Consider the following 14,103-nt stretch of genomic DNA (forward strand, 5'->3'; position numbering starts at 1 on the left):
GGTCGACGACTGTCAGGAGATACCTGGCCCCGCCTGATGGGGGAAGGGGGCCTACTACGTTGACATGGACATGTCCGAAGCGCCTCCCCGGCTGGGGAAACTCGCCCACCCCCGACTCGGTGTGTCGCCCTACTTTGCTGGTCTGGCACCGGATGCACTGCCTCACCCAGGCCGTCACATCCTTCCACATGCCATGCCAGATGAATTTCTCTGCCAGCAGCTTGGCCGTCGTCCTGCCGGAGGGGTGGGACAGCCCGTGGATGACATTGAACACCAGACGGCGGCGGGAGGCGGGTACCATTGGGTGGGGGTGGCCGGTGCTCACGTCTCTCAGCAGTGATGGCCCCCAGGGGTGAGGGGCACGTCCTTCCACTTGAGCGACTTGATAGTGGTGCGGTAGGCTGGAACCTAGGCAAGGTCCTTGTAGTCAATCCCGAGCTGCACTGCGTTGAGCTCGATCCTCAAGAGGGCGTCTGCTACAGGGTTCTTCCTGCCGGGGAGGTATTTGATTGTGCAGGTGAACTCCGTGATGGCCGCGAGATGCCGCTGCTGCCTGGAAGACCATGCATCCCCCTGCTTTGTGAAGGCGTGGACCAGCGGCTGGTGGTCCGTCCAAATTGTGAAGGGCGTGCCCTCCAGGAGGAACTTGAAGTGGCGTACCACCCGATACACTGTGCAGAGTTCCCTGTCAAAGGTGCTGTAACGGGACTCTGTGGGGCTGAACTTCCTGCTGAAGAAGGCAATGGGCTGGGGGGCTCCGGCGACGACCTGCTCCAGGACAGCCCCACAGGCGACACTGCTGGCGTCCGTCGTGGGCCAAGGTGGTTGCCTCAGCGAGGGTGGCCTTCTTCAGGGAGAAGGCCCGCTGTTGGTCGGGGCCCCACACTAAGGACTTCAGATGGCCCTTCAGGATCTCCGTCAGGGGGGCCATGGTGTGCGCAACCCCGGGGATGAACCTCCTGTAGTAGATGACCATCCCGAGGAATTTCTGGACAGCCTTAACGGAGGTAGGGGTGGGGAACCTGGTGACGGCTGCGACCTTCGATGTGAGTGGACGGACACCCCCTGGGGATCCTTCGTGGCCCAAGAGGTTGACTCTTTCAACGCCGAAGGTGCATTTGTTGAACCTGATGACGAGGCCATTCTGCAGGCGCTGCAGGACCTTCCGGATATGCCGCAGGTGTTCTTTGTGGGATCTGGGAAAAATTAAAATGTCATCTACGTAACAGACGCAGAAGCTGAGGTCCCCCACGATGCTGTCCATCAGTCTCTGGAAGGTTGCCCCTGCTTTCCTCAGGCCGAAGGTGGAGAAGGCGAAGACATAAGACCCAAAGGGTGTGACGATGGCGGTTTTGGGGATGTCCTCTGGAGCTACTGGTACCTGAAAGTAGGATTTCAACAGATCCAATTTAGAAAATATTTTGGCCCCGTGAAAAGAGGCCATGAGATCTTGCATGTTTGGGAGAGGGTAGTGATCTGGTTCTGTGGTGAGGTTAAGCCCCTTGTAGTCACCGCAGGGTCTCCAGGGGCCGTCCGGTTTCTGCACCATGTGGAGGGGAGAGGCCCACGGGCTGGAGGCCTTCCTGCACATGCCCATACACTCCATCTTGGCGAAAGTGTCCTTGGCCTCCTGAAGTCATCGAGGGGGAAGCCTCCGGAACTTTGTGTGCATTGGGGGCCCCTTTGTTTTGATGTGGTGGTAAACTCCGTGCCTGGCAGGGGCCCTGGACACCTGACACAGTTCGGGCTTGAAGACATCGGGGAACTCCTTCAGAAGTTGGGCGTACTGGTGCAGGGCGACGGAGCAGACGGTGGGCACGCTGGGCCCCATCACCAGGGAAGGGACTGGCAGGAGTCAGTGTCCATCAGGCGCTTGCGACCGACGTCGACTGCCAGACTGCCGAGAAAGTCCGCGCCCAGGAGTGGGGTCCTCACGTCCACGACGATGAAATTCCACCTGTGCCTCTGGCCAAGGATGGAGACCGACAGGAGCTTGGTGCCGTAGGAGGATGGGGACCCGTTGGTGGCTGTCAGGGAGGCAGCACTTTGATCGTGAGCGCCACGGCCCCAGTGTCAATCAGCATCATCCTGCTGGAGATGGTGTTGCGGACGTAAAAACCTACTGGTTCTGGGCTCCTGGGTTCTTCTGCTGCCACAGCAGCCTGTGCCGCCGCCTCCGTTTTTTGGATGGGTGAAAGGGCAGGGGGGTTGACAGTTCCAGGTGTCCTTGCCGTACCGCTAGTGGTAGTAGCAAGGCCCTGGCAGTTGCTTCTTCTGGTGATGGGTTGGCCACCTTCTAGTGACGGCGTTTATCTCCCCCTTTTGGAGGGAGTTGATGGGGTGTGCGGGCGTGGATGTCCGCTTCGCTGCCCTCGTGGAGTCAGTCAGCTGCTGAGCCGTCCTTATCAGGTCGTCAAGGGGTAGGGCGTAAGGCTCCAGGATCTGGGTCCGAACCTCCGGGAGGAGCTGACGGAGGAAGATCTCCCTCGACAGGCTTATCTCCGAGTACCTCCCCCAGCCGTCTGTCCCGTGTAGCATGAGGAGGTCCTAGATGATGTTCCATGTCTCCCGGTTGTTGGCGAGGTCGAGGGCGCAGGCTGCCCTCTTGGAGACCAGCAGCGAGCAAGTCTCGACGAGAGAGGCTTTCAGCTTTTGGTAGGTGGCAGGACTTGCGGCAGACACCCACAGGGTCGATCTTCCTGTAGACCTCTTCCGGGAGGCGTTTATTACGGCATCTGCCTGTAGCACCTCGTCGGTCAGTCCTGCCAGCCTGAACTGCCCCTCAACCCTGTAGAGCCATGATGACGGGTTGCCATGAGTAAAAGGCAGCAGCTTTATGGTGAGGGCAGACCTTGTTTGGTCTGTCAGGAAAAGGCAGCCAAAGAAAACGTGGGTACACTAAAGAAAACCCGTGGAGGAACGTTACAGGCTCTTGGAACCTTGCCGTGGGGGAGGGCATGGCGGGTTCTTGCGTGAGGGAGATATCACATTCCGCAAAGTTCTCGGTTATTTGTATGTGGGAGGAATGTCTGCGTCTTCTGCTACTTCTGCACTCTCACTTGGAGTGGGTTACACTTTGTTTACGTCAGTAACATGCTTGAGAAAGTGCCATGTGGGTCCGCTAATGATGCCTGATCTGCCGACGGAGGGTTGAATAGCTGATTTCAAGTAAGCTGCTTTGTTAAAAGCGCCGTCTTTAGTCCGTTAGGGGTCTGGGTAGTTCATTGGGCCAAGACTAAGTCGCCGTATGGGTCCATAATGGCTCCAGGAACCACTCCAGGGTCACCACTGTCCTGAGGTGCTAAAAGAGAGCAGGTGGACATTTACTTCTAGTTTATTGAGAGCAGGCCGCTTATAAAGCGGCGTGTTGTCAGTTAAATACATACATGGAAACAATTGACCCAAGGTCAATTGTTCTCAATGTGAAACAGGACAGGTAAATACAAATAATTGCTCCAAAAATAAATTACAAGAATGGACACAATAATGCTCTGACACATGTACAACATAAAAGGGCACAAATGGATAAGTAACAGATACACATTTACATAAATAAAACATGGCTAATTAGCCTGACCTAAGTTCATGGGAAAGGCACCGTAGAAAACGGGAGGTTCCCTAGAGAAAACCCATTGAGCGGGGACTTTACAATCACAGCTTACAACATAATTAACAATAATCAAGCAGCATAAACAACATACTCAGGCAGCATAAAAAACAATATCAAAGCAGTATAACAGAGCAGAATAAATAATAATCAACAAGCAACATAAAATAACACACTCTATTAACTCAGGGTAGCACAATAAAAAAATCCAGACTATCTCCATGAGATGTCGAGACAGATTCAGCTGTCGAAGAGGATGAAGATACTCAGACGAACTCTGTGAAATCATCGAAGCAGCCAGTGACTGCAAACAGGAACACATCCAACACACACATGATCACGGCAGAAACGTCGAGACAGCCAATCTGCTGTCAAACAGGAACCAATTCCCCAGATGACTATGGTTTAGTTATCCAACCATCCTCTGCTACCACAGCCAGCAGGTAAAATGATACCTGCTACGAAAATGAGGACTCCTTGCTGCTATGCTGCCGAGACCTGACTCGCTGCCATAGAAAACCCAACTTGTTTATAGTCAATAATGATAATGACAGACGTCAACTTTTTACACAAAAACAAATACCAACAGGTAAGGAGACAACACCCACAACAAGGGAACAATCTGCTAATGATTGTTTAAAAAAAAAAAAAAAACGCTAAACATCACACCTCCTTACCCAGCATGGGGCGGTTTTGATGACTTCACAGCAGTAGTTTGATGGTCATGCTCGATGACCTTTGATGGTCATCCTCTGTGACCCTTGTTAGTGGTCTTGGACATCTCTGGGTAGATGTTCAGTTTTGCACTGTAGGTGGATTGTGAATTATCATTACAGATATTTATGAATTTGAGTGAATTGGTATTTATGATAATTTGGTTATTGTTATTTGTACTGCTTTTTGGATTTCTCAGATATTTGTGTATTTTTGGTTATACCATTATTTATGTTAATTGATGCTACTTGTAATCATTATGCTGTCTGTATTGTTTATTATTGTTTGACGTAGCTGAAATATTGTTCACGTTTATATGGTATTTGTTATTTTTTGCATGTGGTAATGTTTTATTTTAAAGTAACTAATTTTGATACATCTTTGTTATTTGACTGACTCTTTGGTTGTGTGGTGTGGTATATTTATTTATTGATTTATGCCAGACTTGACTCAGTTTGTAAATATGTACATATCTTAATGTTAATAAACTAGTATTAAGGTTATTTTTTTCTGGTTTTGTTGTTCCCCTTTCCCTGTTGTTGTCTCGGCGTCTGCCAGTCTTTCCAGTCCATTTTTCTGTAATTGATGATGGAACCTGATGAACCGAGGTTTGGTTCATAACACTTGCTTCTGTTGCTCTTTCTTTTTCTACTTCTGCTGTTTTTTCTTCTTCTCTTTCTTTTCTTTCTCTTTTCTCTCTGTCTTCTTTTTCTGCCAGCATTTTCAGCTTAAACTTTCTTCTCTTTCCTCTCTTCCTTTTTTTGCTTGCATTTTCAACTTAATCAAGCTTTCTTCTGCAGCTATGCATCTAAGCTCTACCTCTGCATCACTTTTCTTTTTCTTTTGTTCTTGCTTATTTATAAATTCTTCCTCAGCTGCACTCAACAACTCTTGTGCTTCTCCTATTTTATCTATTTTACCAGAGTCCATCAATGCTTGGATTGCAATACATCTGATTGTGCCTTAATCATACCACTAGACACATTACCCCCATATGCCACTGCTAAAGCAGTCCACTGTGCCTTAGTCAGGTTGGATTCAGATAACTCTTGGATGGAAGGAGCTGCTAAAAATTTCTGAACATCGAACAGAGCCATTTTCTCTAAGTTACTCAACTAAATAATTCACAATACAATGTTAAAATAACTATGTGGTTACTCTCCTATCAAAACATATCCCTAACACCACCAGTATAAACCATAAACCAGAGTGATATTTTGTTTTGTTCCCGGGTCTTGGCACCAAATTCTATTGTCACGAAGCATACTAAGTACCTGGTTATTTCACAACTAATCACAGATTCCAAAAATTTACCTCACTTCAGCCAGATACCTGAACTCTGATAACAATATAAATTATGACCGATTACTCTAAAGGTAACAGTGATCCCTTAAAAAGCTCATTAATCGTGTGAAAAATCAAACTGAGTTTATCGAAACAAGTGTGAAGTATCAACAATTAAACAAGAAATATACTAGAGTAAAAGAGCATCACTCCATCAAACAACTTTTAACTGTTTCCCTGGTCTTAATTCACTTCAGCAAAACTAAAGGAACAAAACGTGTTTATCACTTTGCCTTTTGCACACAGTTAATCCTATTCATTGGTGGTCAACAAATGAAACACGGTTTTTTTAATGGTTTAAATACAATAAAAATTTATTTTTAAATTCAAAATTTGTAATTAGAATTCTCAACTGAAAAGTTTACTATCACTTGGAAACGATACAAAATTTAATTAATTCTTGAATTAAATTATTAAACAAAACTAAATTGCAAAAACTTTAATTTGTCAAGAAATTAAATTAACCAAGCAAAATTTAAACTATCAAGAATTACTCAAGATTTGAAAAGAAAATGTTAATAAATGAAAACTAAATCAAGTATGCAATGTTAAATTATTAGGAAATATTTAAAATGCTAGGTAAATAAATGTTAAATTACCAATGTATAAAATGTGAAAAATCAAGAGATTGCAAACAGAAGAACACATAAAAATACACAAAAGATTTATCAATACTAATTTCACTTAGGCAAAAATTCTCTTAATATACCTTATTATACTGTGGTAATAATAAGTAAAATTCACTTTACCTTACACAAGCTTTAAAAATCTTTGCAAAATCACTTACTGCTGCTCTAGATTCACAAAACACACTTTTTTTGTCAGGCGCCGTTACAGTTTGTATACACTTTTCCTACACTCAGATTTCAAAAGCTAAGATTAATACTAGTGACCACACTACCACTTTACGTTAATAATTTCTCTTTTTTCCAGAAAGAGATATCCAGAGAACAGAGAGTTCTAGAGAGAGAGAGAGAGAGAGAGAGAGAGAGAGAACCAATACTAACGGGTCTCAAATCAGAACGGGCAAATTTTAGAATTCCAGTAGGAAATGAAACAAGTACATGATGTCATTAAGGCATTTTGGGAACGAGATACGAGAGAAGGTTCTAGAAAAAGGAAGGTGACGTCACTTCCAGCAAAATGTTTTGAGTGCAGTTGGGACAATACATGATCAAAGCAATGCAGTCTTAAACATGGCACAATTGCATGTGTTTCAGCGCAACACTTGTTCATATTTCTCAAAAGGTACACATTTTTACAAGAAAATCGTGTGGGGAACAATCGTAATAATATATGTAACTGCAAAATCATTCGTGTTGTTCTCGTACAGGACAAAGCTTTTACAGAAACATAACATGGTCAAAAACAGACTGCAACTGGCTAATTATGACTGGCATGTTTTAAAACAAAACGAAAAACCCGAGTTGGTTTCCAGAATGGAGCAGCGATTGTTATCTCAACCTGTCAGCGTTTTATCTTTTGCAATGCCAGCTGAAGTGAAACAACCCTTCCTGCCACACACACATGTTGCTCATATACTACGTTACTGTTAGAAATGTATTACTAATTCTAAATTACGCTGTTATTACTAAATCACTAACTCTTTTGATAGTGGGGCAGATAACAGAAAAATCGTGCAAATGATGATACAAGCACCAAATTTGGCACAAGTGTCCTCCAAGGTATACTAATCAAATCTGCCTGATTGGCCAATTGAAAATCCAAGATGGCGGCCATTTTCAAGATGGCCACCAAAATAACCACCCGAAGTAGATGTTTTGCTTAGAAATATTTGTAGTTGTCTGATTTGCATGATCTAAGTGTGGATTCCTATGTTTTGAAGCCTGCTGAACTATATTTTCCTGTTTAAAAAGCACTCTGAGACATATTTCTCAAGATGACCACCAAGATGCTTGTCTTTCTTTACATAAGTTTTGTCCTGGCTAGTACATTTTCAAAGTTATGCATACTGTGCTGCTGTTTCTCGATCTGCTACTGTTCACATATGCAGCTGCAGAGTGATGTGCAGGGAAGCTCTGCCTGAGAGCACTTGCATCTTCCTTTGCAAACCTTCTTACAGGAGCACTTTGTCAATTCTTGACAGCTTGCTGCAATCAGTGGTAGTGTTGTCCAGTGTATCTGCCATGCTTCTCCTTTATGTGTCCACCCCTATTCAGCTGGACTGCTCATGTGTGGATTACAGTGGGTTGCCTGGCCCCAGATGATCCCAGCATGGTAGGCTGCACACTTTGCATGTTCTCTGAGGGCTGCGTGTGTTGGTGGAATTGAGTTGTATGGACTCTGCTTGTGGGCAAACAGATCTAGTCTTGCTTCGTCCACACTAGTGGCTGCGCTTGATCTGTCGCACATGAGGACAACGAATCTTTCCAGCTTCTGCATGTCAAGATCACGAATCAATGTTGGATGCTGGCTGTGATTGATGAATGTTTCAGTAATATCATCAAATACATTTCAAGTCTGCCATGCATTTCTTCGCTTTCCCACGGAAGGCAGACACAATGTCACATCCAGTGAATGCGTGAAAGTAGCCCAGCTTTCTCAAGCCCAATTGCAGAAACTACCTCATGGACTGGAATCCATCGCATATGGGCTCGTCTTGGCCAAAGGCAATCCACATTTCCTGAAGACCTAGTTTCTGGAAGGATGGCAGTACAGTTATTGCTATGACTAGCACATCTGTGTCATTAGCCTTGATGATTATAGACTTGCTCCCGTCAGTTGTTGCATCCCTAACGTAGGAGTTGTGATATAGCATAGTCTGATTTTGACGCTCCATGATGGAGTGGGGACTTGATGTCTGCACCATGTTCGATCATGCATACAAACTGAAGCAGTGATGGTGGCACAGCCTGTTCTAAGTCTTTATCATGAAAATAGCTACTGAAATTCGACTTCTGACGGAGCATGTCTTGTCTTATTATCCCAGCGGCTTTTGCTAGATGGATCGCTTCACCATAACAGGATGCTTCTGATAGGATTGAACCTACATCAGTTTCAACAGCCAACAGAACTTCTCGTCCTTGTTGATTAGCTTGCAGCTGTGGAATGTGCAAAAGCAGCTGATCCTTGAGTTGCATAGGATGAACATTAGGCAAATCAACACCAAGCTGTTCCAGCCTCTGCTTGTAAAGCTTGGTCAAATCAGCAAGCTTGAAAATCGGTGGCCTCTCACTGGCATTTTTCATCCCGCAGATGTAGGTGACTAGTTCAGAGAAAGCAATTGGATATGCATCCTTCCAGTGTTCCTGTGCCTTTTTTGCTCCTGCACCTTTAGGTATGCCCGTTCTTGGTTATACAATGCCACCAAACAGCCAGGGTGATATTTCACTTCTTGGGCTACGACATCTCCTGCACTTAGTTTGGCGAGAAGTTTTTAATCACTGAGTGTTTTGGCACATTCATTTATTCTCCTATTCACTTGCATTGTCATTGCTTCTCTAAGCTCCCCTCCTTCAGTTTCGCAGAAGAAGCATTCTTTTGTTTTAGTTTCTTGGAGCTTCAGTGGAATCTTACTTCTACTGCCCTCATCACTAGTACCTACATGACTTGCTCTTTTTTCAGCTCGGTGTAACTTTGTGTTGTTGAACAGAAGCCTGCAACTCTCATGATATTGTGCCGTATTTTTTCTCAACGTTTCCTCTATCCCAGAACCTTCGTCAAGTCTTGCAGGGTCTAGCTTGATTGGTAGCGCATTGAGTGAGTGAAACAGAGGAATATTCTTTGCCAGGTTCGTATATCCATCATCCCCTCTTCTGGGAGGATTGGCCTGGGGAGATTTTAGATCTTCTTTCTTAACCTCCTGACATAGGCAACACTTGGTCCAGTCTGTTTTCCATGATCATCCAGTAGAGTTCGCATCCATGATTACGATGACATTCAGGGTCGAGGGTTTATCCTTTTACCACCCTGTACATGTAATAGTATAATAGGCCTCTAATGTCCTGTAATATACAATAGGCACTTTCCTGTATGGGATACAACTAGGTTCTTGCACTGTGCCATACACCTAGTCCGATCATTCATCCAGTGTCATAAGTCCTGTATGATCTGCACACCTTCCAGATAACTAAAACCCTGTTATCCTTGGTTCTGCTCTCCCGCGCTGGCACGTCCTGTCCATTCAGGTGTGGCTGCCTAACTGATTTGGGGTTAATTAGGCAGCATTTGGGATACTAGTAGGTTGTTGCAGTATGATGCCAACATAAATTTTCTACTTAGCTGACACTGAACCCCTTGCTGAGTTTCACAGCAGTGATGTCACCAATGTGCCTTGGTAGTGCCTGACAATCACTCCTTTAATACAGTGCCTTAACCATGTTATAAACTAGAAAATATACATCAGCAGGCTTAAAAACATAGGAATCCACACTTAGATCATGCAATTCGGACAACTACAAATATTTCTAAGCAAAACATCAACTTCGGGTGGTTATTTTGGCAGCCATCTTGAAAAATGGCCGCCATTTTGGATTTTCAATTGGCCAATCAGGCAGATTTGATTAGTATCCCTTGGAGAACAATTGTGCCAAATTTGATGCTTGTATCATCATTTGCACAATTCTTCTAAAAAATTACTCTTATCTGCCCCACTATGAGATCTGACATTACACTACATACGACATTTCAACAATTATTATTATTACATACAGCACATGATAAATAGAAGAGTAAATATATCAAAACTATAGGATGATATACATATTACAAGTCAACATCATGAAAATATACATATATATACATATACAGGGTGTTTTGAAATTAGAGCCGGCCCCCTCTACAGCATAAACTAAAATTGATATGGACAAAAACAAAAGTAATTCAGAACATGTATTTATTTAAGTTTCTCTCTGAGTATTTAATATTTTGTGTGGCCTCCATCTGCCTGTACCACAGCCTGCATTCTTGAGGGGTATGATTTCAGCAAATCGCAAAAAAGCTGAGACTCAAACTCCATTTCCCTGAGCACTTCGGTCATCTCTCTTTGCAGGTCATTGAGGCTTGGTATGCCATCATAGTTCACCGTGCGCATTTCAACACGATCCTTTAAGATACTACCAATGTTTTCACACACATTAAGGTCAGGGGAGCTACCTGGAAATTCACTCGACGAGGAGAAATCGATACTACTGTTTCGAAGCAGCTCCTATGTCTGAAGAGCCTTGAAACATGGTGCCTTATCAAGCAAAAATGTGACTTCTTCAACAGATAACACATTTTCAGGATCTTTGAGGAAAGCAAATACTCCACCAGTAAGCACAGTTTCTCTGAAGTATTCGCCATTCCATGACTGTCCTTTTCTTTGATGATCCACATTAACCATTTGGTTGTGAAACAGAGAAATATTCCCAAACATTCAGGAAATTTCACAACTTGGCGATGGCGCATGTCATCGCTGATATCATCCAATTTTGCAGCCCAAATGATGTCATTTTTATGATTTGGTTTCCTGGCTGTGTAAATGAAGAATTCATCTGATGCGGCAACATGGAGAAAGTCAGCTTCATCCCAATCTTTAAGACCACAAAACCATGCACGGTCTTCTCTCTGTTGCTGAGTGATGTTGGGTTTGCTGATAACATGAAATGGCTTGATACCAGATTTTTTCAACTCACGATATACAGCACTATAACTTCTCTTCTTTCCCCTTTTTGTTTCTGGCTCAAGCGCCAATTTACGTAAAGACTTTCTTGGTCTACCCACTGCCTCAGCTATGATGTCTTTTGACTCCTGAGAAAGGACTTCAGGCCTTTCAAGATTCTCACTCTTTTCGCAATGACAGTCATATGGATATTTATTCCAGTTTCTTTTAACAAAGGATTCATCTCTTTTAATGTATTTAGCTATCCAGGAACATGAAATGAAGGATGCACCAGCATCCCTGGCCTCTCTGAAGGTTATAGCCCGGAATCTGTCAAGCCATCTGATTTCCTCCGAGTCGTTAGCCATGGATGTATCTAACTCCGTCACTCAGTCTGAAAATACAAGAAATGTAAAATGAAAAATAGCTTAATAGAAACTTAAAATAATGTACTTGGAGATAGGCTATAGCAGAAAACTTCATAACTTTCCATTTGTTCTGTGGAGGGGGGGGAGCCTCTAATTTCGAAACACCCGGCATATGCATATACATATATATACTGTACTTATATGTATACACACACACACACACACACACACACACACACATATATATATATATATATATATATATATATATAATAAATATATACATATCTATACATATGTATAGATATGTATGGAAAGTTCGAACAGGGTGACCAGACATGCACGAACTTATCGCGATTTCTTAAAGATCACCTCCCATTGTTTTCAAAGGAAAACATCGATTTTTTTATTCGTATTTCTGTGAAAATGCCTTCCTATGTATAATGTTTCGAACACTCAATATTGGCTTAACTTTGGCACGAAAGCTGCGATGTTTTGCCAAATGATCGCTTTTGCACCTCACAGAGACATCCTGGAGATCGTCTGGATACTCTTCTTTCACTTTGCAAGCTACACGCTTTATTTTGCGAGAAACTCTCAGAAATTTTCCTGGGACGCCCAAACCCAGGAAGAGCTGTTGGAATACTTGACTCCCCATTTTCACGATATCTCACTAACCACCTCTGAGCTACTCTGCGTTAATTTAAGCTTTCGGCTAAGAGCCCAGATCTTAGACCCTCTTTGTAAAAGGTTATGATAACAACAACCGTATCTCTTTCCAATTGTTTGCCTGGAGCCATGGGACTCGAGAAAAATAGCACTGAATGTCAGAAAATCACGCTCAAATGCATTGGAATTTGTAAACAAAAGATCGCTCATGAAGCCCGTCAGTTTTACCGGAGTGTTAGTAATAAATACCAGTTAGTCATTTTGTCTCGGGGAAACACTAGTTAAGGTGCCAAGCAGTCAAAAAATAAATTTTTTCCCTTTGAAAACAATGGGAGGGGATCTTTAAGAAATAGCGATAAGTTCGTGCATGTCTTGCCACCCTATACGAACTTTCCACTTCTATTATATATATATATATATATATATATATATATATATATATATATATATATATATATATATATATATATATATATATATATATATATTCTGACCTATTTATTGCATTCCTTGCCCTGGGATCCAATCCTGGGGTCTAGCTGGAAAACAGGGGACTTACAATGAAAAGTTATAACTGACTGCGATTGCTAAGTCAGGTAGAAACTTATATAGAAAACAGTTGGGCTGAAGGCCATACTTCAGCAAGGAACTGTTGGAGATAAACACTCAGGTTTACTTTAAATCGAATATATTTACAATTAAACACGTCAATCAGAAGAATGGGGAATGATAGGCAGGTAAAACAAAGTTCTGCCATGTGGTCAAATATTTTAGCAATGTTCAAACATTGAAGAATCTATGGATAATCCTTTTGAAAGGGACAGTAATGCAAAGGATGCTGCGAGATGTATTTCTCAACTAGTAAGATGCCACATATGGATATGCATCCAGTTATTAGAAGATACATTCATACGAAATGGCAGCAGAGGTGGACTTCCCCCATTTTATCCTCAAATAGGAAGTACAGAAATATTAGAAAAGTATTGTTTTTTGGAGCTCGGGTTTTAATCATAACGGAAGATTCGAGATCATCCTAACACGACTTAGGATTGGCCATACCCACTTCACCCATAGTTATATTTTAAAGGGAGCCAGTGCCCCAGTTTGTGCTCACTATGGTGGTCAGCTATCCGTTGAGCGCATGCTGGTGCACTGTCCTAGATTTAATCGCTTTAGGGCAAAGTACTTATTAGCGGGGAAGACTGTTTTAGAAATTTTAAATGATGGTGCTGAGGTAGATAACCTTATGGGTTATCTGAGAGAATCTGATCTTTTTAATGAGATATAATTTAGTATATTTATTAAAGAGGGTTAGCTGAAACGGAGCAAGCAAGGGACAGGTGCTTGAGATCTGGAGTCAGGAAGGTTTCTGAGGGCGAGGCTGCTGACTGCCCCCTTTTTACAACCTCGGCAGCTTATTATTCCCCTCCTCTCAGAGGGCATTAGGAGTGCTAGCATCTGCCCTCGGGGTTCAAGATGGCAGCTCAGTCACATGTGTCATGACCTCAGTTTTCTGTGACATCTGGCAACCACATGTTCGTTGGTTTCTATGGAGGACTCAACTTTTCTGGTGGGCTTCATCCCACATTTGGTTCGTCCGTGAGGCAGGATTTTGGTCTTCATTCACCTTTATCTGAAAGGTTTTTCAAGCAGTCACTAGGTCTAGGAAAAATTAAGAGATTTACCAAAGAGGGAAGCATGGAGAGAATTTACAAGGGGCTGAGTTTATCACGCCTTTCCTCAGTTAGTTATCAGTATGAACAATCCTCTTTTACATTATAAGGCAATTTGAAGGTTGA

The sequence above is a fragment of the Macrobrachium rosenbergii genome, chromosome 51, assembly GCF_040412425.1.
Source record: "Macrobrachium rosenbergii isolate ZJJX-2024 chromosome 51, ASM4041242v1, whole genome shotgun sequence".
Taxonomy (NCBI): Eukaryota; Metazoa; Arthropoda; class Malacostraca; order Decapoda; family Palaemonidae; genus Macrobrachium; species Macrobrachium rosenbergii.